At 40.1% G+C, this 22,005-nt stretch overlaps 1 long non-coding RNA gene across 1 annotated transcript in view; it reads left to right on the top strand.

Annotated features, from left to right (window-relative positions):
* LOC139184861 (uncharacterized) overlaps positions 1–22,005 on the top strand; it is a 130,215-nt gene that overhangs the window by 21,467 nt on the left and 86,743 nt on the right. The window contains exons 3-4 of the long non-coding RNA XR_011568357.1: positions 1,623–1,731; positions 16,477–16,570. This is a non-coding gene — a long non-coding RNA (uncharacterized lncRNA). The remainder of the gene's footprint in view (positions 1–1,622; positions 1,732–16,476; positions 16,571–22,005) is intronic.

The raw sequence follows: 22,005 nt of genomic DNA, 5'->3' as shown, positions 1-22,005 counted from the left end.
CTCAGTTGTAGCCAACTCTTTGCAACTCCATGGACTGCAGCATGCCAGGCTTCCCTGTCCTTCACTGTCTGCTCAGACTCATGTCCTTTAAGTCAGTGATGCTTTTCCCAGCATCACGGTCTTTTCTAATGAGTTGGCTCTTTGCATCAAGTGGCATAAGTGTTGGAGCTTCAGCTTCGGCATCAGTCCTTCCAAAGAATATTCAGTACTGATTTCCTTTAGGATTGATTGATTTTATCTCCTTGCTGTCCGAGGGACTCTCAAGAATCTTCTCCAGCCCCACAGTTCAAAGGCATCAATTCTTTGGCATTCAGGCTTCTTTATGGTCTAACTCTCACATCCATATGTGACTACTGGAAAAACCATAGCCTTGACCAGACGGGCCTTTGTTGACAAAATAATGTTTCTACTTTTTAATATGCTGTCTAGCTTTGTCATAGCTTTTCTTCCAAGGAGCAAGAATCTTTTAATTTTATGTCTGCAGTCACTGTCCACAGTGATGTTGGAGCCCAAGAAAAAGTCTGCCACTGTTTCTATTCCCATCCCGCTCCCCCGCCCGCCATCTATTTGCCATGAAGTGATGGGACTGGATGTCATGATCTTTGTTTTTTGAATATTGAATTTTAAGTGAAATTTTTCATTCTCCTCTTTCACCTCAAGATTCTCTTTAGTTCCTCTTTGCTTTCTGCCAATAGGGTGGTGTCATCTGCATATCTGAGGTTATTGATATTTCTCCTGGCAATCTTGATTTCAGTTTGAGCTTCATCCAGCCCGGCATTTTGTATGATGTACTCTGCATAAAAGTTAAATAAGCAGGATGACAACATACAGCCTTAACATACCCCTTTTCCAATTTTGAACCATTGTTGTTCCATGTCCAGTTCTAACTGTTGCTTCTTGACTTGCATACAAGTTTATCAGGAGGCAGGTAAGGTGGTCTGGTATTCCCATCTCTTTAAGAATAAAATCCTTTTATTACCTTGCCCTGAATCAGCAACATGCCTCTGTATATGAAAAAGAGAACATGGTGAGAACATGGAGTTGCTCTTACCTTTCCATGCGTCTAGGGTGTTGCCTGGGTTCCACAAATCTAAGTGTCCTGAGCAGCTCATCAGGAAGGGTCAAGTGGCTTCCAGTTGGTGAGAGCTATAAAGGCATTGGTGTGACTCCCCCTCCCAGCAGCATCTGTGCCGTCCCCTCTCCTGGTTGGGTGACCAGCCATCCAGATGTGGTTGGGACCGAGGGCTTTTCTGCAACCAGCTTTTGGTATGAAAACTGGCATGGTGGGCTACTCACCACCTCTTCCCTATGTAACCCCATTAGGCAACTTCTTCTTACCCTTTCTACCACACACACACACATTGCAAATACCATTTACTCTTTTTTCTCAAAAAAATTAATGCATTACAAGAGGTTTGGAAAATTAGAAAGGTGTAAGGAAAGACAAAATACATACCCACAGAATCCTACCATCATCCAGGAATAACTACTGTTAGCATTGTGATATATTTCCTTTCACTTTTTTTTTCTATATGGACAACTTTTCTGTGACTTATTTTCACATTTCATAGCTTCCTTCAATACTCATTCCAACCAAATTATCTTCATAAAATTATTTGTAGGTGTGAGGACAGCCTTGGATGATTTATTTCATCCCATAGTCCTGAGATATGGTCCTGGACAGATGCCCGAGCTGGAACATGCAAGAACTACCAAGGACTTCAGAACCAGGTAATTAAGTCCTTAACAGAGGGTAGCAACCATTTTTGAGGTTGATAGGTAAAGGAAAGCAAGGGAAGTTGCAGAGCGTTTAGCAGAGAACCACAACAACCTTGGGATATTGCATTATGAGATTGTAGAATTAATTCCATAATTACGATCAGTATGTGAGTGTTTCTTATATGAAAGAGAGTGATAAATTATTCCCTGTACCTCTAGTGAACAGTCAGACAAGAAGAAATGAGTCTTGAGCATAGTGTGAAGGATTTAGGCTAGATAATAAGAAAAGTTATTAACTACCTTAGTGGGTTAGAGAGAGTCTAAGAAATCTTCTCTGAAAGTCTTTAAAAATGATAAGAGATTTTCCTATCAAGGAAGGATTAAGTGTGGGCCTGCCTAATGGAGAAGAATAAACAAAATAGCTTTGTTAGAGTCTTAGCCAGCCCTTAGGTTCTATGATTCTATATAGAACAGAGAGCACATAAATTACATGTAAAATTGATTTTTATTTCACATTTTCCTTTGAGAAACAAAGAAAAATACAGTGATATTTTCAAAGTCTGAGTCGAATTTTCAGATGGTGACAGAGCAACGTGTTGCTTAGGGTTGGATAGTAACAGCAGAGGAGGGGCACTGGGCTGTGACGAAGTTGACTTTCATTATTTTCCCAAATTGCATTCTTGTTGCTTTTCCCTGAAACTTTAAAATAGGTTCACTTAGTTTAGTAAATGTCTTAGCTGAGATTTTAAGCCCTATTTGTGTTTCAAGGGATTAAACAAATCTGCCTGGCTTGCAACACCGCGGGTGACTTCCGGCCTCTGCTGCTTCACGCCTGTTATGTAGATCCTTCTTAATTGTTCACAATGTTCAGCGCAACATACTTTATATTTTCTGCTGGTCTTCCCCTCTCCTGCACAGTCATGCGAAGAGTGTATTCATGGTAAATATGGTCCATGGAGAGAGCATCCCTTTCTATGCAAATTGGCTGCTCAGGGACTAGTTGGGAGCTTACAATGTCATTGAAAGTCGCACAAATCAATTGGCAAACATTACTTTCTGTGATTATCTTGTTTTTGCACTTACATTTTTAATTTTGACAGTTTAAGTGTGCTTGGGGTTCATGGTAGTGAAAGGCCAAGTAGAATGTGGGGCAGGTCACTGCTGAGATTCCCGTCGCTTGGCTAATGAGGTTTTCTTTGGACCGTTGGTGTCATTTAATCTCATTAAGATTAAAGAGAGGTGCTTTAGAACAAAACAAATGAACAAATATTTATTGGGTGCCTGTGATGTACAAGGGATGTATTAGGTAGAATGGGGCATGCAAATTAGAAGCACTTGCTTTTAAGAGCTTTACTATCTAATTAACAAAAAAATAAATAGGAAAAATAAAAGAATACAGAGCACACAGAAAAAGGTGTCACGGAGCAGGACATGATTGAATGTCAATTGAATTATTCAGGTGAAGATGATTTTGGAAAGAAAACTGTGTCAGGCTCCTTTCTTCAGGTTATAAGCTATAAGTTGGTCTCAAAAGCCTTGGTTAAACAGCAAAGGGACCTTTCAAGATAGCAAGTTAATGTGTGTGAAGGCTGCCTAGCAGAAAGCAAAAGGTATGTTCAGGAAGCAAAGAAGATATTTTGGTTGGAAAGGAAACTTGGAGCAGGAGAGTAGTGGGAATGTTTGGAGAAAGATTCTCAGTTAATACCACGTGAATTCATTTTCTATTGCTTTGTGATAAACTCCTGCAAATTTAAAAGCTTAAAACAGTACCCATTTATTAGCTCATAATCTTATAGGTCAATAGTCTGTGTAGGTGCAACTAGCTTCTCTGCTTAGAGTCTCACAAAATCAGAGTCAAGGGGCCAAGTGGGCTAAACCAGGGATTCTGGAGAGAATGCTTCTGTTGCAGAAGAACGGAGAGAAAGCAGTCATACCCCAGGTCTTGGGTGAGTCCCTGGAACAGGCCACCAAGATAGCGTCCTTGGCTTTGCAAAGGAAGAATTCAAGAAAGAGCCAGAGTAGAGTGAAAGCAAGTTTATTTAGAGAGATACACATTCTATAGGCAGAATGAGGTCTGTCTCAGAAGGGATGTGGGATGGTTAGTTTTGTCCATTCTGAAGGAGATCAGCCCCGGGACTTCTTTGGAAGGAATGATGCTAAAGCTGAAACTCCAGTACTTTGGCCACCTCATGCAAAGAGTTGACTCATTGGAAAAGACTCTGATGCTGGGAGGGATTGCAGGCAGGAGGAGAAGGGGACGACAGAGGATGAGATGGCTGGATGGCATCACTGACTCCATGGACGTGAGTCTGAGTGAACTCCGGGAGTTGGTGATGGACAGGGAGGCCTGGCATGCTGTGATTCATGGGGTCGAAAAGAATCGGACACGACTGAGCGACTGAACTGAACTGAATTTCATATGCTAACAAGTGGGAGGATTATTTCAACTATTTGGGGGAAGGGGGAGAGATTGCCAGGAATTGGGCCACTGCCCACTTTTTGGCCTTTTATGGTCAGCTTTGGAATTTGTCATGGCACCTATGGGTGTGTCATTCAGCATGCTAATATGTTACAATAAGCATACAATGAGGCTCAAGGTCTGTTGGAACTTGAATCTTCTGCCATCTTGGCCCTTAGTTGGTTTTAACCAGTTTTTGTCTTTTCCTCAATGGTCATGTCATTCTTTTACTGGTTGTGCCCTGACTCTTTCTCTCCCATCTCACGTCCAAGCTCATTCAGATTGTTTGCAGGTCAAGTGCTTGTAGGAGTGAAATCCTTGTTTTCTTACTAATTACTGGAGAGGTACCACCCTCAGCTCTTAGATGGCACACTCATGTCCTTACCTCATGGTTCCTTCCATCACAGGGATAGCCAACCTCCCTCACGTTGAATCCCTCTCCCTCTTCGCATCTCCCTTATTTCCTTTTCTGCTACCAGCTGGAGAAAACATTTTTTTTTTTTTTTTTTTAAAGTCTCCTGTGATTAGTTGAGGCTCTTGCACATAATCTCCTTTTTGATTAGTTCAAGGTCATCTGCTTAGTGACTTTAATTATGTGTGCAAAATCTCTTTTCTCCATGAAATGTAGCAATCACGTTCACAACACAAGGAGATGAAGATTGTGAGGGGTCAACTTAGACCTCTGCTTCCCACACTCAGCCCCTAACATTCTGCTGCCATGTCCCCTTCTGTTACCTAAGAACTCAGAAGTGTGAGGAAAAAGAGCCTAGTTTAAACAGAGACAGAAATATGGTGGAATTTGGCACTTTTGTCAACTCTGTTTTATTTTCAATCAAATATCTTTTTCAAGGAGGAAAAAATGAACATGTAAGGAAAGTTCTTAGATAGCCTCCCATTCATCTTTCAAGGTTATAAGCATGTGAAAGGCTTCCTTATGCCCATAAAGACTTTGGCAGCATTACTGACTTGACCTAGATGGGAAGACATACTTCAAAGAGTAAGAAAAATTCCACTGAGGGTGTGTATACTATTCATAAATCCTCCTTTTTCTTTCCCTGGCCCAAGTATTCTTATATTTGTTACATTTTTAAAGCATCGTGTCATTCCACAAAAAGTGCAAAATCCTATTTCAAGGGATAGGCAGGAGAACTGGTGTCAGAATTTAGTTAAGAAAAAATAACTCTAGATGTTTATAACTCAAGTTTACCATGCTGATGGCATTCTCTGTTCCAACATGGCTGTAACATGTTGAATCATTCAGGGAAGAAACTATTTATATCTCTCTCACTGAGTCATTGCAGTCAGTCTGAAGTTGGACAGTCATCAGAGTGGGCAGAGGAAAGGGGAAGGCTGGGTACAGAGTGCAAAAGAACAAGGAAATTGTTTCTTGTATGATACTGTTGGACTCAGTTGCAATGCAGTGTCACCAGTTTCATGCAAGTCGGATAAATATTCCCAGTTAACACATTCCTGGTGCCCCTACTAGTTTTGCAGAGAGCACAGCACAAAGTGTTGCTGCTGCTGCTGCTGCTAAGTCACTTCAGTCGTGTCCGACTCTGTGCGACCCCATAGACAGCAGCCCACCAGGCTCCCCTGTCCCTGGGATTCTCCAGGCAAGAACACTGGAGTGGGCTAGACTTTTTCAAAATCGTTTAAGTCCGTTTAGACTATAAAAGTATCTCTTTCCCTTCACCGGTTGCTTAACTTCATTTCGGAAGAGTGTTAAGACCTTTCTCATAATTTATGAATCCCATGCTAATGGATGAATGCAAATATTGTTATCACCTTCCATTGACAGAGGACTCCATTATTACAGTGGAGAAAAGTGTTAATCCTTTTGTAATTAATGCCTTATTGGGGTCTGTACAGGTCAAGGATGTAGTTGGATTTTGGTAAATTAACTTTGAAGTCCTATCCTTAAATCCTCATTTTTTCTTTATCTTTAAAAATAACACTGCTATAACTTTGTTCTTTTTCTTTTACTGATGATATAAGATGTAGTGTATATGCTGAAATGAAACTAAACTGGACAAAAAGTGAGTATGAAGGACACATGGCTCTTAATATAACACCTCCTAACAAAACAGGCAGGAAGATTTAATGTACAGAAAGGACTATGGTGGTGTTATACTCGTGGTAGAGATGAACCACGAGTATAACAACTTGGTCTTATTATACTGGTCTTTCCAAAAATGATAAGAAAAACTATTTCTCCCAAATATTGTCACTGACAATGTCTTAAACCCAAATGGAAGCTAAAACTCAATATACTAAGTAATGAGCTCATCAGTCCATGAATATTTATTAAGGATTGTGTGACATAAAAATATAAAACGTATTGATATTTTTCCCTCTTGGTTGCAACATGGATTTGGAGAGACATGAAACCAGTAAAGAGCTTGATGGGGTGTTTGAGTCCAGGGATCCTAATTGTGGCTCAGACATAAGAGGCAGGTGTCCAGGAAGGTGCTCAGGAGGAGTCTCACTCACTGAGGAGTAGACTCTGGGTTGTTGGGGACAATATAAGGTGAGCTTAGCAGCCCAGAGAAAGGCATGACCAAAGGCACCATCACAATAGCTTTGTTATGACTGATGACCTTGTGTGTATATGTGTATGTTGGCATACAAAATGGTGAGGAGCAGTGTGGGCTTTGCACCCAGGCAGAGCTTGGTTTCAGTCCAGCACCATCACTTATGAAATGGCCTTGGGCAAGTTATTTAATCACTGGCCTTCAGTTCCCATCTGTAGAATGAGAACGAAAATAATGATTACCTCGAGGTTGTGAAGAGGAATGAATGAGAGGATATCTATTGATAGCAAGCACTTAGAATGTATCTGACATGTAGAAATATTCAATATTATTTAGCTTATTATTGTTTTTTTTTTAAATAGTTATGGGATTGATCAACCAAGAGCTCCTCTCTCGTGAATAGAGTAAAAATATCCAACCACCGTTGTTTCCTGCATGCCAAACATTCTTTGGGAGTACCTGGCATGTATTACCTTATTTACTACTCACACCAGTGCTCTGCCCGTGTTACCTGTGGGGAAAGCCAAGCAAGAAGTGTAGTAACTTGTGCAAAGTCACAGTATCTAAGAGCTAGGATTTCCACCCAGGCAGTCTGGTGCTGGTATCTGGCTTTTGGTCACCATTCTGTGCCACCCAGGACTCCAACTCCGTAACTGAGGCATTTAACCCAATTATGATTCTACTCCTTATCAGAGAGGAAGGAGGCTAGCAGTCATCATCTGCCAGTCTATACTGAGTGTCCTGAGCATGCCCCATTATGGTGTACCAGCCTATGGCAGGATGCTCAAAGTTGTTTTTTTTTTTTCTTTTAAAGATGTCTATGCCTTACTGGGCTTCCCTGGTGGCTCAGAGGTTAAAGTGTCTGCCTGGAATGCGGGAGACCTGGGTTCGATCCCTGGGTCGGGAACATCCCCTAGAGAAGGAAATGGCAACTCACTCCAGTACTCTTGCCTGGAGAATCCCATGGAGGGAGGAGCCAGGTAGGCTACAGTCCATGGGGTCACAAAGAGTCGGACACGACTGAGTGACTTCACTTTACTTTCATCCCTTACTAAGAATGCTAGTAAGTTGTAATGGCTTCAAACATGTTTAAGAATTAGGTAGTTCATTCTAGAATAAGAATTTATCTTAGGAGATACAGGATTTTCTTCAATAAAGATTTAAAAGATTTTTTTAAAAGAGCAGTGGAGGAAATAGTGGAATATACATTGAATCTACAAAGCTCATAAATCTGTATAGTCTGTTGTTTTATTGCTGATCTTATTAATGGACATGTATGCTGATAAGTTACCACATGCCTGATACTCAGAAAAGCAAGGCAGTCTCTGATTCTTAAGGATGAGCCATCCAGTTGAATGCATAGAATGCTAGAAGAGAGCTTGGTGTATGGATTCACAAAGACCCAGAACTGGCTTGCTAGCTGTGTGACCCAGACTTTGAAGTTTCTGAGCTTTGGTCTCCTTATTGGTAAAATGCGGATAATGGCACCTATCTCCAGGGTTGTTAGAACTGAATAAACTGAGGTTGTATCTACAAAGCACCTGGTATGGCAGCTGGAAAGTAACGGGTTCTTCTTAAATGGTATCTATTATGGTTACGATTAATATTATTTTGACATCTGTACATAATCAGCCATTACAAATATATGAACCTAGGTGTGCAAACAATAATTTTACTAGGTTCAGAGTGGTGAGGGCAATGGGATGGAGTATTCAGAAGTTATTTTCTGAAAGAAATGGAGTTTGAGTTCATGTTTTCCTGAGTGGTTTCTAAAATAATCCCTCTTTTGTTAGGAGTAAAATGATCCTGGGGCTTCCCTGGTGGCTCAGATGGTAAAGCATCTGCTTGCAATGCAGGAGACCCAGGTTCCATCTCTGGGTGGGGAAGATCCCCTGGAGGAGGGAATGGCTGCCCACTCCAGTGTTCTTGCCTGGAAAATTCCATGGACAGAGGAGCCTGGCAGGATATAGTTCATGGGATCGCTAAGAGTTGGACATGACTGAGCAGCTAACACACAAAACGGTCCCTGTTTCTCAGGGTCTTTTTATGATGAACACACAGTAACTCCCCAAAAGGAACTCAACATACTGTGTTTCTCAAGCATTTTTATCTCTTTGTTCTGACATGGAGTTCTCACGGGCTGGGTGGTGGAGCAGACTCTGGGAAAGGTGTGATGGGACCCTGTCTGGAGGATGGACTGGCAGCTTTCTGGAGGGAGATGGGGCAAGGGTACAGGAGTAGTGGCTGGGGCAGGTGCCCATGGGAGACCAGACTGAGAGGGTAGACTCGGGACTTGTGGGCCAAAATGGTGGATGAGGGAAGGGTTTGTTGTTTTGTTTTCAGAAGTTTTGTTTTTTTGAGTGTTCCCTGGTGGCACTGCAGATGGTGACTGCAGCCATGAAATTAAAAGACGCTTACTCCTTGGAAGGAAATTTATGACTAACTTAGATAGCATATTGAAAAGCAGAGACATTACTTTGCCAACAAAGGTCCGTCTAGTCAAGGCTATGGTTTTTCCAGTGGTCATGTATGGATGCGAGAGTTGGACTGTGAAGAAAGCTGAGTGCCGAAAAATTGATGCTTTTGAACTGTGGTGTTGGAGAAGACTCTTGAGAGTCCCTTGGACTGCAAGGAGATCCAACCAGTCCATTCTAAAGGAGATCAGCCTTGCGTGTTCTTTGGAAGGACTGATGCTAAAGCTGAAACTCCACTACTTTGGCCACCTCATGCGAAGAGTTGCCTCATTGGAAAAGACTCTGATGCTGGGAAGGATTAGGGGCAGGAGGAGAAGGGGACGACAGAGGATGAGATGGCTGGATGGCATTACTGACTTGATGCACTCTGAGAGTTGGTGGTGGACAGGGAGGCCTGGCCTGCTGCGATTCATGGGGTCACAAAGTGTCGGACATGACTGAGCGACTGAACTGAACTGAACTGGTGGCTCAGATGGTAAAGCATCTGTTTGCAATGCGGGAGACCCGGGTTTGATCCCTGGGTTGGGAAGATCTCCTGGAGAAGGAAATGGCAACCCACTCCAGTATTCTTGGCTGGAGAATCCCATGGACGGAGGAGCCTGGTGGGCTATAGTCCAGGGGGTGGCAAAGAGTCGGACACTACTGAGTGACTTCACTTTCACTTTTCAATCTGACAGCATGGTCCAGAATGGTCTGGATGGGCCTAGTCTGCAGCAGGAAAGCCCATCAGAAGATTTGAGATTAGTCCAAGCATCAGATGACCAGGTTTCCCAACCTTGTCTTTCTATTATGAAGTCTCAGCTGATGATGGTGTGACGACTGCTGTGCTTGGATGCATCACTGCCAAGTGTCTGGCTTCATCAAGGGCACCCAGCATTTGTACCAGGTCTCCAATTCAGTGCCTTCGTTAGCTCAGGAATGTGCCTTCTAAGATTTCTGTTGCTCTAAGTCTTTTAAAAAGTCTTTTGCTTCGAAATTATTTAAAAAGGGCATTTAAACATGTGGAGATATTCACTGTTAGGTACAGTTTCTTTCACAGCTGGCTGATCTAAAACTTGCAGAAACCACAGCCCTTTATGGTACATTTCATGTTTGCGTGTCTGTCATTTGAAATGCCTCCCAGAATATATTGGCAGCTCACCACGCTGAGCGCATAAATGGAATGGCCTGCCAGCCTTCGTGGCCTTTTCCTTTGAATTATCAAAGAAACAAAATTAAGAGGTGGGTTTGTGTGTGTGTGTGTGTGTGTGTGTGTGTGTGTATGAAAATTAAAAAGATAACTGGAGAAACAGCTGGTAGATCACAGTTTACAATTACTGGAAGTCCCAGCTAAGAAGGATGCAAGTACTGTGTGATGATCTGCATGGAAAGAAGAAATATTCTTGTTCTTTTTTTTTTTTTTTGAATTCTCTTTCTCTCTGTGTCTAGATGTTTCTCTATTCTCTGCATCCTCATATTACTGGGATTGGCAGGTCAATGCTAGTGAGTTCTAGATGCAGAATGAGTTCCCTGTCTTCTCCCTTACTTTCTAGTTCACTTTGACCTTGACCTGAAAGATAACCTTCCACAAGGCAGGAATCTTCAGCAAAAGTGTTGTGCTTGGCAATAGCAGCAGTTTGATCACATGGCTATTTGGTATGAATTGCTTTTTAAAAAATATACAGAGAATAATTTATTTATATTTCCTTATTTAACAAGTGAGGGGTGAAATAAAGGAGTTCTTCATATATAGACACTGAAAAACAAACCAACATATTCTAACCACCTTACAGCCAACAGCCAACAGCTGCCCGTTGAATGTTATATGCGTGGATAGCAGAAGTGGTCAGTGACAACGCAGGAGAAGGCAGTTCAGGTCACAAATCCAGAACAGGAAATATATTTTCATCTTGTTATTTATGACCCAGCCTTAAAGGAAAACAGATGGTAGTACTTTCAGAGCTGTTTTGCTCTTGTTTCAAATGGCTAATTCAAATCAAACATGGGATTCTATTCTTAGTCAAGGCAGCTGCTGCATTGTCTGAACAGGGCTGTTTTTCCCAACCACATCCCCTCCCCTGAACAGAGTAGCCAGACAAGACCATAGACAAGTTCCCATCACCCAGCAACCCTGAGAGAACTGCCTCTGCCCGCAGAAGAGCTGCATCTCCTGGGGTGTCACCACGTCCAATAAACTGGCTGCATTTTGAGTATAATCCACCACTTCCACACCCTGCCCTCATGCAGTTCACCCTGTCAGAAGCATAACTTGCCCTTTGAAGGCAGTGATTTATTCCAATTTTAGAGCCGAGTGGCCTCTCAGGGACTCCTTTAGGGTGGGGAAGATTGCAGAGATGGGAATAGAAGTCAAAGAGGGCCTGAAGAGGAAATGGAATATGAGATGTTCCCACAAGATGAAGGAAGAGCCGAACACTGTGGAAGTGGCTTCACCCTGGGTGGCCATATTGCCCTGCTGATTTCCTTTAGCCAAAGGCTCTTTTATAAGACTCAATGGCAAGCAGTTGAATAGTAAATGCTTGAATTAACCACTCTTTTAAAAAATGAGTTTTTGAAAACAAAGTAATGTATGTTCATCATTGAAAAAATAAAGCACTTTCCAGTCTTTGGTTTTCTTTCTTCACTCTCTGAGAGAGTTCCTTAGCTCCAGCCTTCCACAGAAACCTCCTCCCTGCCATCCCACAGCCCGGAAGCAATCAGTTCAAATACTTCCGGCTGTTAACTTTGGGCATCTACCTCTGTATTTCTAAGAAGTACACTTATATTGTTGGTTTTTTAAATTTTAGACACTATTTCTTAATGTTCTCTGGTGATATTTGAAGATTTATCCCCCTAGAATTCCTTTCCCAACTTACCCATTCTCCAAACTGAGTTATAGTACATTTTTTGGTTAATTACCTGACAGTTTTTATATTATTACAAGTAAGTAAATATTTTTTATTGTCAAAATATCTGTCACAGTATTATTAGACTTCCTTTCTTGTACAAATTTTTTCTTTTTATGCAATTAATTATTGCTCAGTTTTTAAATTTTCTTTTTTTATGTTCTTTATAAACTTTTTTCCTTTGATATAAAAACTTATCCAATGTATAACTATGATATTTTTCAAATAATGGAGTATGTCCAATAATCTTTTAGCATCCTTATACTCCCTTATTCCCCCTTTCTTCTGGAAACCTTCCTTCTCCCTCTTTCTTCTTGCTCTGATCTAGGCTAGGTCTTTTGAACAAAGCTTAATCTAGGACTTTTTGTTATTTTTACCCTGGGTTGGCTCCTTTCCCCAGGATTCCACGTCCTATGATAGCATCTTAAACACAGATGCATGGGAAGTAAAACTTCTGATTCCTTGCATTCTTGAATCTATTGTTATTTTACCCTGACATTATACATATAGTAATTTGACATGGCAGTGATAATAAGAAACTAAGATTAATGAACTTGAAGTCATACCAATAGAAACCTAAAACTATAAAACTTCTATAAGAAAACACAGGAGGAAATCTTTATGATCTTGGGGTTAGTCGAGGATTGCTGAGACATATCACTAAAAGTATTCATTAAAACACTCAATTTTACCAAAATAAAAAACTTAGACTCCTTCATAAGAGTAGGAAAATAAAAGTCACAGACTGGAAGAAAATGTTTGCAGAACACATATCTGATAAAGAACTTGTAAGTAGAATATATTGTTAACTTAATTAAATAAGAAAGCCATTAAGCTGAGTTGGTCCTTGATGCCTTAGCAGCCTACATAAGCAAACCAAAACCTAAGCCTATAAGTGCCTCAAGGTTAAGAAATCAACACCTAAGAACTGCCAGTTACAAACAACCAACTGCCGGGAGCCGGCATATTGCATATTGAGTGCATATTGCATATTGAGTGCAGCACTTTTCAGGATCTGGAATAGCTCAACTGGAAATTCTATCACTGCCGGTAGCCAGCGTGAGGAACTCCGCCCATGACAAAGGTCATGAGGAAGGAGGCTCGGCATACGCAAAGGCGGGATCGAGCTTCAGGAGTCCCCCTGGAAATTCTCGAGCATATACCCCCAAAACCAGAGTCTGCCTACTTTCTGCTTTGTGCTTTCACCTACACCTCTGACTTTACGGGGGGCTGTCCCCCACTACCTCTCTGAAAAAAGTTAGCTTACAGCTCCAGTTAATAATTCCTGGGTGTGACAGTGTTTAACCTACAAACTCCTTTGGAAATCCTCTAGCCTGCCTGAATAGGTTTTTCCGGCCACATGTGATTGTTCAGAGCCTCCCAACTGTGTGAGGCAGGAGATGTTCTAAACTGTCTAAACACAGATTCTTTTGAGTAGTTAAAAGATTGATTAGAAATTGTATTGGTGAAGGGATTTTCACTTGTTGGGCCAATGTTTGCTGCTAAGTTTCCATATCCCTTACCTGCTGTGTCCCTGGCAGTGTATTGGTTAATATAATTGGTGTAAATAGTAGCTTTAATGTTTGTAACCTGGGACCCTTGAGTTAATTCTTTTTGTAGCCCACCACACCTTTGCGCTGTACGAATGCAACTTTATCTAATGCTTTTGGAGGGTGGCTCCTGACCAATCACCTTTAGAGAAAAATAAGTTTTCTGAAGAAAAGGTCTTAAAATGTTAACAGGCCTCCGGGCCAGAAGATGATGCAAATCACCTAAGCTTTTGCATATGATAAGTTTGCAGGAAGAAAGCCTGGTTTGCTGCAAGACTCTACCCCTTCCCCCATTATCCTCTGTGCATAACTTAAGGTATAAAAACTACTTTGAAAAATAAAGTGCGGGCCTTGTTCACCGAAACTTGGTCTCACCATGTCGTTCTTTCTCTTACCTTCTGGCTGAATTATTCAGCCTCTTTTCTGCACTAAATTTCCTCACTGAGCTATCCTTATTTCAGCCTCTTTTCTGCACTAAATTTCCTCACTGAGCTATCCTTATTTCAGCCTCTTTTCTCCACTGAATTTCCTCACTGAGCTATCCTTATTTCAGCCTCTTTTCTTCACTGAATTTTACTGAGCTATCCTCATTCTATTACTCTTTATATCCTTAATTAACATTTAATTAAGCAATTGTTTCCTGATCTTCGCCTACGCCGTCTCTCCTTCGAATACCCTGGTTCAGCCGGGGCTGGTCCCCGGCAACCAACTAACCTTTTTCCAAACGAGGCAAATGCTTAACCATTGTCTCATCAAGTAATTTCATGGCTTTGCTTCTGCTCTTTCTCTATAAGTTTATACCCTTGCTCTTAGTGATGGAATATTCCTAAGCACTTGGCATTTGGCATCACCTGATTTAAATAGGTTTTTGCTTAAGCAAACCCTTAAAATGTTTAATATACTTTAGTTCATCTTTTCACTGTTCTGGCGCTGTAAGCGGAGAGCCCTCATGGCCTCCAGGAGCAACAAGCATAGAGCAGGCATAAGAAAGTCCCTGCTCCCTTTGTGCTCACTGTTCTCTTCCTGCTCTTGAAGATCACAGTAAGTCCTTTTCAGATATTCGTGCTACTGAACACAAGTTTGTGCCTGATGTGCAGTGAGACCAAAGAAACCAAAATGTTATTAGAGTTTGGAGCAGGGAAAGGTTTATTGCAGAGCCATGAAAGGAAAATGGGTGGCTTGTGCTCAAAACCTCTGAACTCCCCAGTGAGTTTGGAGAAGTTTTTACAAAAAATTATTTATTTATTTATTTTTGAAGGATAATTGCTTTACAATATTGTGTTGGTTTCTGCTGTATATCAACATGAATCGGCCATGAATCAATAGGTATACATATGTCTCTTTCTTCTTCAACCTCCCTCCCACCTCCTACTCCATCCCACCACACCTCTAGACTGTTACAGAGCCCCAGTTTTAGTTCCCAGAGTCATACAGCAAATTCCCACTGGCTCTCTATTTTTACATATGGTAGTGTATATATTTCCACTCTACCCTCTCCATTTGTCTCACTCTTTCTTCCCCGCACCCCACCCCATGTCCATAAGTCTGTTCTCTGTGTCTGCGTCTCCCTTATTGCACTGCAAATGGATTCATCAGTACCATCTTTCTAGAGTCCATGCATATGCCTTAATATATGATATTTGTTTTTCTCTTTCTGACTTACTTCACTTTGTATAATAGGATCTAGGTTCATCCACCTCATTAGCACTGACTCAAATGCATTGTTTTTTTATGGCTGGGTAATAGTCCATTGTATATGTGTACTGCAGTTTCTTTATCCATACTTCTATTAGTGGACATCTAGGTTGCTTCCATGTCCTAGAGTTGCAATAAACACTGGGGTACATGTGTCTTTTTCAATTATGGTTTTCTCAGGGTATATGCTCAGTAGTGGAATTGTTGGGTCATATGTTAGTTTTATTCCTAGTTTTTTTAAGGAATCTCCATATTGTCTTCCATAGTGGCTGTATTGATTTACATTCCCACCGACAGTGCAAGAGGGTTCCCTTTTCTCGGGGGGGAGGGGGAGTTTTTACAGGCAAAATTTGGGGTGAGGGCTATAAGGTGTGTGACTTTCTTCTCATTGGTTGGAGATGAGCTAACAGGGTTGTGCTCCAATAATCTTGCATTCAGCCTGAAGTCACCATCCTCGACCTGGATGGGGGCCTTTGTTCCAACAGAAGAACTCAAAGATATTGTATATATTCCTTGAAGAGAAACCAGGACCCTGTCTCAAGGCTGCACTTTTATTTTTTGACTGCTCTTCCCTTGTTCCTGCATTCACTCCATTCCTTGATTAGCAGCCTTTTGAATCTGCCCTTTGGAGCTCAGGGAAGAAGGCTGAAATCTTCTGCCTGAAAATAAGAAATGGAGGACACAGAAAGGATTTGTGCCTAGGAGGGTCCCACAGAGTCATTTGGTTTCACTTGAGCCCCACAGATTTTGTGCTATGAGCTCTCAGACTTTATATACACATTTCTTTTTCTGAACAGCATCCAAGATTGAGCTGCAGCTAACTTAAAATGTACTCGGTCCAGTGTTAGGCCTCAGGTAATCAAAGCTTTGTTTCAAGAGGGGGCAAAAAAAAAAAAAGAGAGAGAATATGGGTTCCTATGATTACAAAGACTCTGAGACTCCTCCACCTGGGACTCTGGCTAACTATCTGTATAAAAATTATGGCTCCACTTGTGTTTGAACAAGTAGATTAAACTTACTGAAGATAATCTTAATTACAGTAGCCACAGTAGGAAACTTTTAATCTAGATAAGCTTATCAATTTACTTGATGCCCTAGAGAAACAGGGATCTTAGCCAAGAATTCAATGTAAAAGATAAAGAGAAAAATGTTTTTTCTCCTCTACAGTTTCTGGTGACCAAGATGGGACCTGCTGAGACATCTCACTTGCTCTGGAGCTTGCAGATGGAATCCGAGGAAAACTGGCAGAAGCTGGTGAAGGGTAAGAACTTCTATGAAAGTCGGCTGTTTCAAATATCTGTCTATAGGGCCTGGTTGAGAGAGGAAGGTAAAATTTCATGTTGTCCTTTTCTTTTCAAACTCAGACTCCTGACACTTGTTTTTGGAGTATACTTTGGTTATAGGTTCTTTCCCTCCCAAGGAGGGCTATTTTTTCTTCTTTGTATTGTTTGGTGTCCTCAGAACTTGACTTTCTGCCATTTGTGGTTAGTATCCTGTGAACTGTTGCCCATCTCATGGGAACTGGCTAAATCATGCCTCCTTTTGGTTGTCTTTAGTAGCGGTTCTGGATCTTGGGAAGGCTGCATCTTTTGCACCCTCTTAGGGAATGCCTCTTGTATCCATGGGTAAGCCTTACTTGGTTTGGTTTTGAGTCACTTAGTAGGTATACCTTTTTTTTTTTTAAGAAAAAATGTTCAATACTGCCAGAATATTTACTGTTTGTCCCAAGTAAAACCTGGTAAAAAGATATTTGAAAGATTTTTTAAACATGAATTCTATGGGCAGAAGTTGGGCAAACTGGAAACTGATATTCAAAGTTTGATAGAAAAATTTTAAAGACCTTTCCCCCTAACTTAGAATGAAATTACATGCCCACAAGGGGAAAAAACAAAACAAAACCATTGAAGAAGAATTTACTTTTGAAGCCATTGTGGAAGAATTTACTGAAGCATTCCAAAGACACATAACTCTAAATCTAGAACACAGAAATCTTTTGATTTCCATCTTAGATGGAATTCTTTTACGTTATATATAAGAAAATTGAAGATAATATTTCGGTGGGTGGGGCAATTCCTTGATATCATCCAGATTGCAACTCAGTTCTTTGAGGAATTAAAAACAACTGTACTTGCCTGACAAATGAACTCTATAGAACAGAATTATAGCTCTAGAAGCAATTCAAAGCTCACCTATCCTTTTTACCAATCCCCAAACATCCCCTATTCATCTCAAAGGTCTGCAGATACTGTAAAAAGGTCTTGACTTAGGAAACAAAAGTCCTTTTGGAGGAACTTACATCCTTTCTCTGTGCCTTTGAGGTGTAAATGTTCTACCAGGTCTTCTCTAAGAACCAAGAGCCATCTCTTTGAAATGCAAACTTCTGTGGGGTAATTCTTATCAGAAAGAAAAAGGAAGCTATCTGGAAACTAGGTGAATAAAATTGTTAAAAGTCTTCTCCACAAATATTAGTAAAAAGCTTAAGCCTTTTGAGCAGGAAACTTCAAATTATTTTCATCTTCCTGAAACACAATTCAGATCCAACTGTTCTTTTATAAACTAGTGAGTTTTGCATTATTGTACTTGTCTCATGACTAAGATTTTAAAATGAAATCTGTAGGATCTCTGTTTCAGTCTGTCTATATGTTTATATATGTCTATATACATATGTTATAGATGTGTGGTTTTTCTACCCATGGATAGTGTTTCCAAAATTTGTAAAAGAGCTCTATTTAATCGGCTTAAGGAAAAATAAACATGTATATAAATTAAGTATTCCCCTGAATTATAGAAAATAACTCGAATGATTTTCAAGTTCTCATGATTTGGAATAATCTTTAGCAAATAAAAACTGGTTTAAGTGTTGCTTTAATTAAAATAGCCATGTCTTTGGAGTTATCAAGATTAAACATAATGCAGACATGAAACTTTTATTCTACTTGGATTTGCCAAAAATCAGATAAGCTCATGTTATGTGTTATAAAGTTTGTCAGCAAGAAAAATTACTTATGATGATGGTTGTTTACTGTCTCATGAAATTTTTATGAGTAACCCAAATGTAATTGTTAAGAATAAGAAATTTAAATAAGAGTAAATAATATAATACTGAAGTGGGTTGCCATTTCCTTCTCCAGGGGATCTTCCTGACCCAGGGATTGAACCCAGGTCTCCAGCATTGCAGGCAGACGCTTTAACCTCTAAGCCACCAGGGAAGTCCAAATAAAATAAACGTTTATTTAAAAACTTTACAATAATAATTATGTTTCAATCCACTCCAGTACTACTGCCTGGAAAATCCCATGGACAGAGGAGCCTGGTAGGCTACAGTCCCTGGGGTCGCAAAGAGTCAGACACGACTGAGTGACTTCACGTTCACATTCACGTACATAAAAATAGTTTCCAAAATCTTTTTGGTAACTTGAAACATTAAAGTTATATTAAATTAAATAAAGCATATTCATTGGATATCTAGATTGTTTCCAAATAAGATAAAATACTGAAGCATTAATTACTGAACATAAGCTAATCTACTTTTGGTATTTTGTTAGAGGAATTTAAGGTATTTTGGTTTCTGACAGCCAAGACTTATAATCAATACATGTAATTAAAACTTCTAGAAATAAGAAGGATGAAGGGAAGTAGCTATGTATGAAGAGTACATAAGAAAAGTAGAGTGCATTTTTGGGATAAGCCAAGATATAAATGGCATGTTGTTGTTGTTAAGGGAAAAAATCATTTTGCCCTAAGTAGGATGACTGGTTGTTCCAGACTAAGAAGGAGGAAAAAATATAGGACAGTTATAGAAGAGAAGGCAATGGCACCCCACTCCAGTACTCTTGCCTGGGAAATCCCATGGATGGAGGAGCCTTTGGGCAGCAGTCCATAGGGTCGCTAAGAGTCAGGCATGACTGAGCGACTTCATTATAGAAAATTTATGGAAAAAGAGTCTTGGAAAAGAAATTTTATGAATGGTCAAGATGGCTAAGAGTGGGTTAGATTTATTTAAATGTTTTAAGAATGAGTCTTAATATAAAAATATCCTGGTACAAAATTAGAATTTGGTTGTCTCTATGTTAAAAGATGATGCTGTGAAAGTACTGCACTCAGTATGCCAGCAAATTTGGAAAACTCAGCAGTGGCCACAGGACTGGAAAAGGGCAGTTTTCATTCCAATCCCAAAGAAAGGCAATGCCAAAGAATGCTCAAACTACCGCACAATTGCACTCATCTCACATGCTAGTAAAGTAATGCTCAAAATTATCCAAGCCAGGCTTCAGCAATATGTGAACCGTGAAATTCCTGATGTACAAGCTGGTTTTAGAAAAGGCAGAGGAACCAGAGATCAAATTGCCAACATCCCCTGGATCATCAAAAAAGAAAGAGAGTTCCAGAAAAACATCTATTTCTGCTTTCTTGACTATGCCAAAGCCTTTGACTGTGTGGATCACAATAAACTGTGGAAAATTCTGAAGGAGATGGGAATACCAGACCACCTGATCTGCCTCTTGATAAATTTGTATGCAGGTCAGGAAGCAACAGTTAGAACTGGACATGGAACAACAGACTGGTTCCAAATAGGAAAAGGAGTACGTCAAGGCTGTATATTGTTACCCTGCTTATTTAACTTATATGCAGAGTACATCATGAGAAACACTGGACTGGAAGAAACACAAGCTGGAATCTAGATTGCCGGGAGAAATATCAATAACCTCAGATATGCAGATGACACCACCCTTATGGCAGAAAGTGAAGAGGAACTAAAAAGCCTCTCGATGAAGGTGAAAGTGGAGAGTGAAAAAGTTGGCTTAAAGCTCAACATTCAGAAAACGAAGATCATGGCATCCGGTCCCATCACTTCATGGGAAATAGATGGGGAAACAGTGGAAACAGTGTCAGACTTAATTTTGGGGGGCTCCAAAATCACTGCAGATGGTGACTGCAGCCATGAAATTAAAAGACACTTACTCCTTGGAAGGAAAGTTATGACCAACCTAGATAACATATTCAAAAGCAGAGACATTACTTGGCCAACAGAGGTCCATCTAGTCAAGGCTATGGTTTTTCCTGTGGTCATGTATGGATGTGAGAGTTGGACTGTGAAGAAGGCTGAGTGCCGAAGAATTGATGCTTTTGAATTGTGGTGTTCGAGAAGACTCTTGAGAGTCCCTTGGACTACAAGGAGATCCAACCAGTCCATTCTGAAGGAGATCAGCCCTGGGATTTCTTTGGAAGGAATGATGCTAAAGCTGAAACTCCAGTACTTTGGCCACCTCATGCGAAGAGTTGCCTCATTGGAAAAGACTCTGATGCTGGGAGGGATTGGGGGCAGGAGGAGAAGGGGACGACAGAGGATGAGATGGCTGGATGGCATCACTGACTCGATGGACGTGAGTCTGAGTGAACTCCGGGAGTTGGTGATGGACAGGGAGGCCTGGCGTGCTGCAATTCATGGGGTCGCAAAGAGTTGGACACGACTGAGCGACTGATCTGATCTGATCTGATCTGATGTTAAAAGAACTGTTTCTTTGGACTATTGGTCTGCTCTTGACAGTGATTCTGAAAGAGTTTTCTTTACCCTTTGAGTAGTCTGCTTAAAAAGCATAGATTTTGAGTGTCTTATCAAAATAAATTTTCTAGGCTTCATACTGTCTTTATCAAGTTTTTGATTACATGGGAGAACTGAGTTTTCTCAATATTAAGAGAAAAAGTTTTTTTTTTTTTTTTTTTTTAACCATATAACCTTCTGTATTTGCCTTTACGATCTTCTACTGTCACTTTGGTTGAATAGATAATTGAGTATTATTTCATAATTACCTGTGGTTTTACATAATCAAATATAAAAGCCTTTTGCCATTTTGACAACTTCCCCAAATCATATTCTAAATGGAATCTTTTTGACGATAAACTAACTTTGAGAATTCCTGGGGGGTCCCTGAGAAATCTCAAAGGACTTGTGTCTTACCTTGTGCAAGAGAGATATTGAACTGATTAGGTTTATTTGGTATGTTAAATTATTAACATACCAAAGAGGCATTATCAAATAAGAAGTGATGATAAACCTCAAGTTATATGTGTACAGATATATGTTACTAATATAGATACTCCAGAAATTGCAGTTCATAGAAATTGGTCAATACTTTCATTGTTCAATTGTTATTTTAAACTGTTGTATGCTATAGAAATAACTATACTTTTATATCAAACTCTCATCATATGTTTAACCATTGCTGTTTTTTTCAAGGTTTTTGTAGACAGTTATTGTTTTATTTTCATCCTTTTATAGAAGACTTTATTTTCAGAGAGATTTATTGAAAGGACTCTGTTAAATATCCTAGAGTACAGATTTCTGATAACTTTATGATCATATTGCTGAACTGGGTAATAATTTCTAGAACCTTATAGGAAAAACTGGATTCAAGCACAAGAATTAATAACCATGGATTGACTGAATAGATAAGGATGATTGTAAGTTTTCATGAGTTTTGTTAGAAAGATTGCTGTTTCTTTAATGTTTCGGCTTTCTAAGTTTAAGGAAATCTTTTCCTCTTTGCTCTTAATCTCTCTATGATTTATAGTAGTTTGGCATATATACTTTTGTTAACAGAATTGAAACATTTATTTTTTTTCCCCTGCCTGATCCCTCCTTGCTTTTTTTTTTTTTAAATTAATTAATTAATTTTAATTGGAGGCTAATTGCTT

The sequence above is a fragment of the Bos indicus genome, chromosome 9, assembly GCF_029378745.1.
Source record: "Bos indicus isolate NIAB-ARS_2022 breed Sahiwal x Tharparkar chromosome 9, NIAB-ARS_B.indTharparkar_mat_pri_1.0, whole genome shotgun sequence".
NCBI lineage: Eukaryota > Metazoa > Chordata > Mammalia > Artiodactyla > Bovidae > Bos > Bos indicus.
This window is presented reverse-complemented; position numbering and strand designations above follow the sequence as displayed.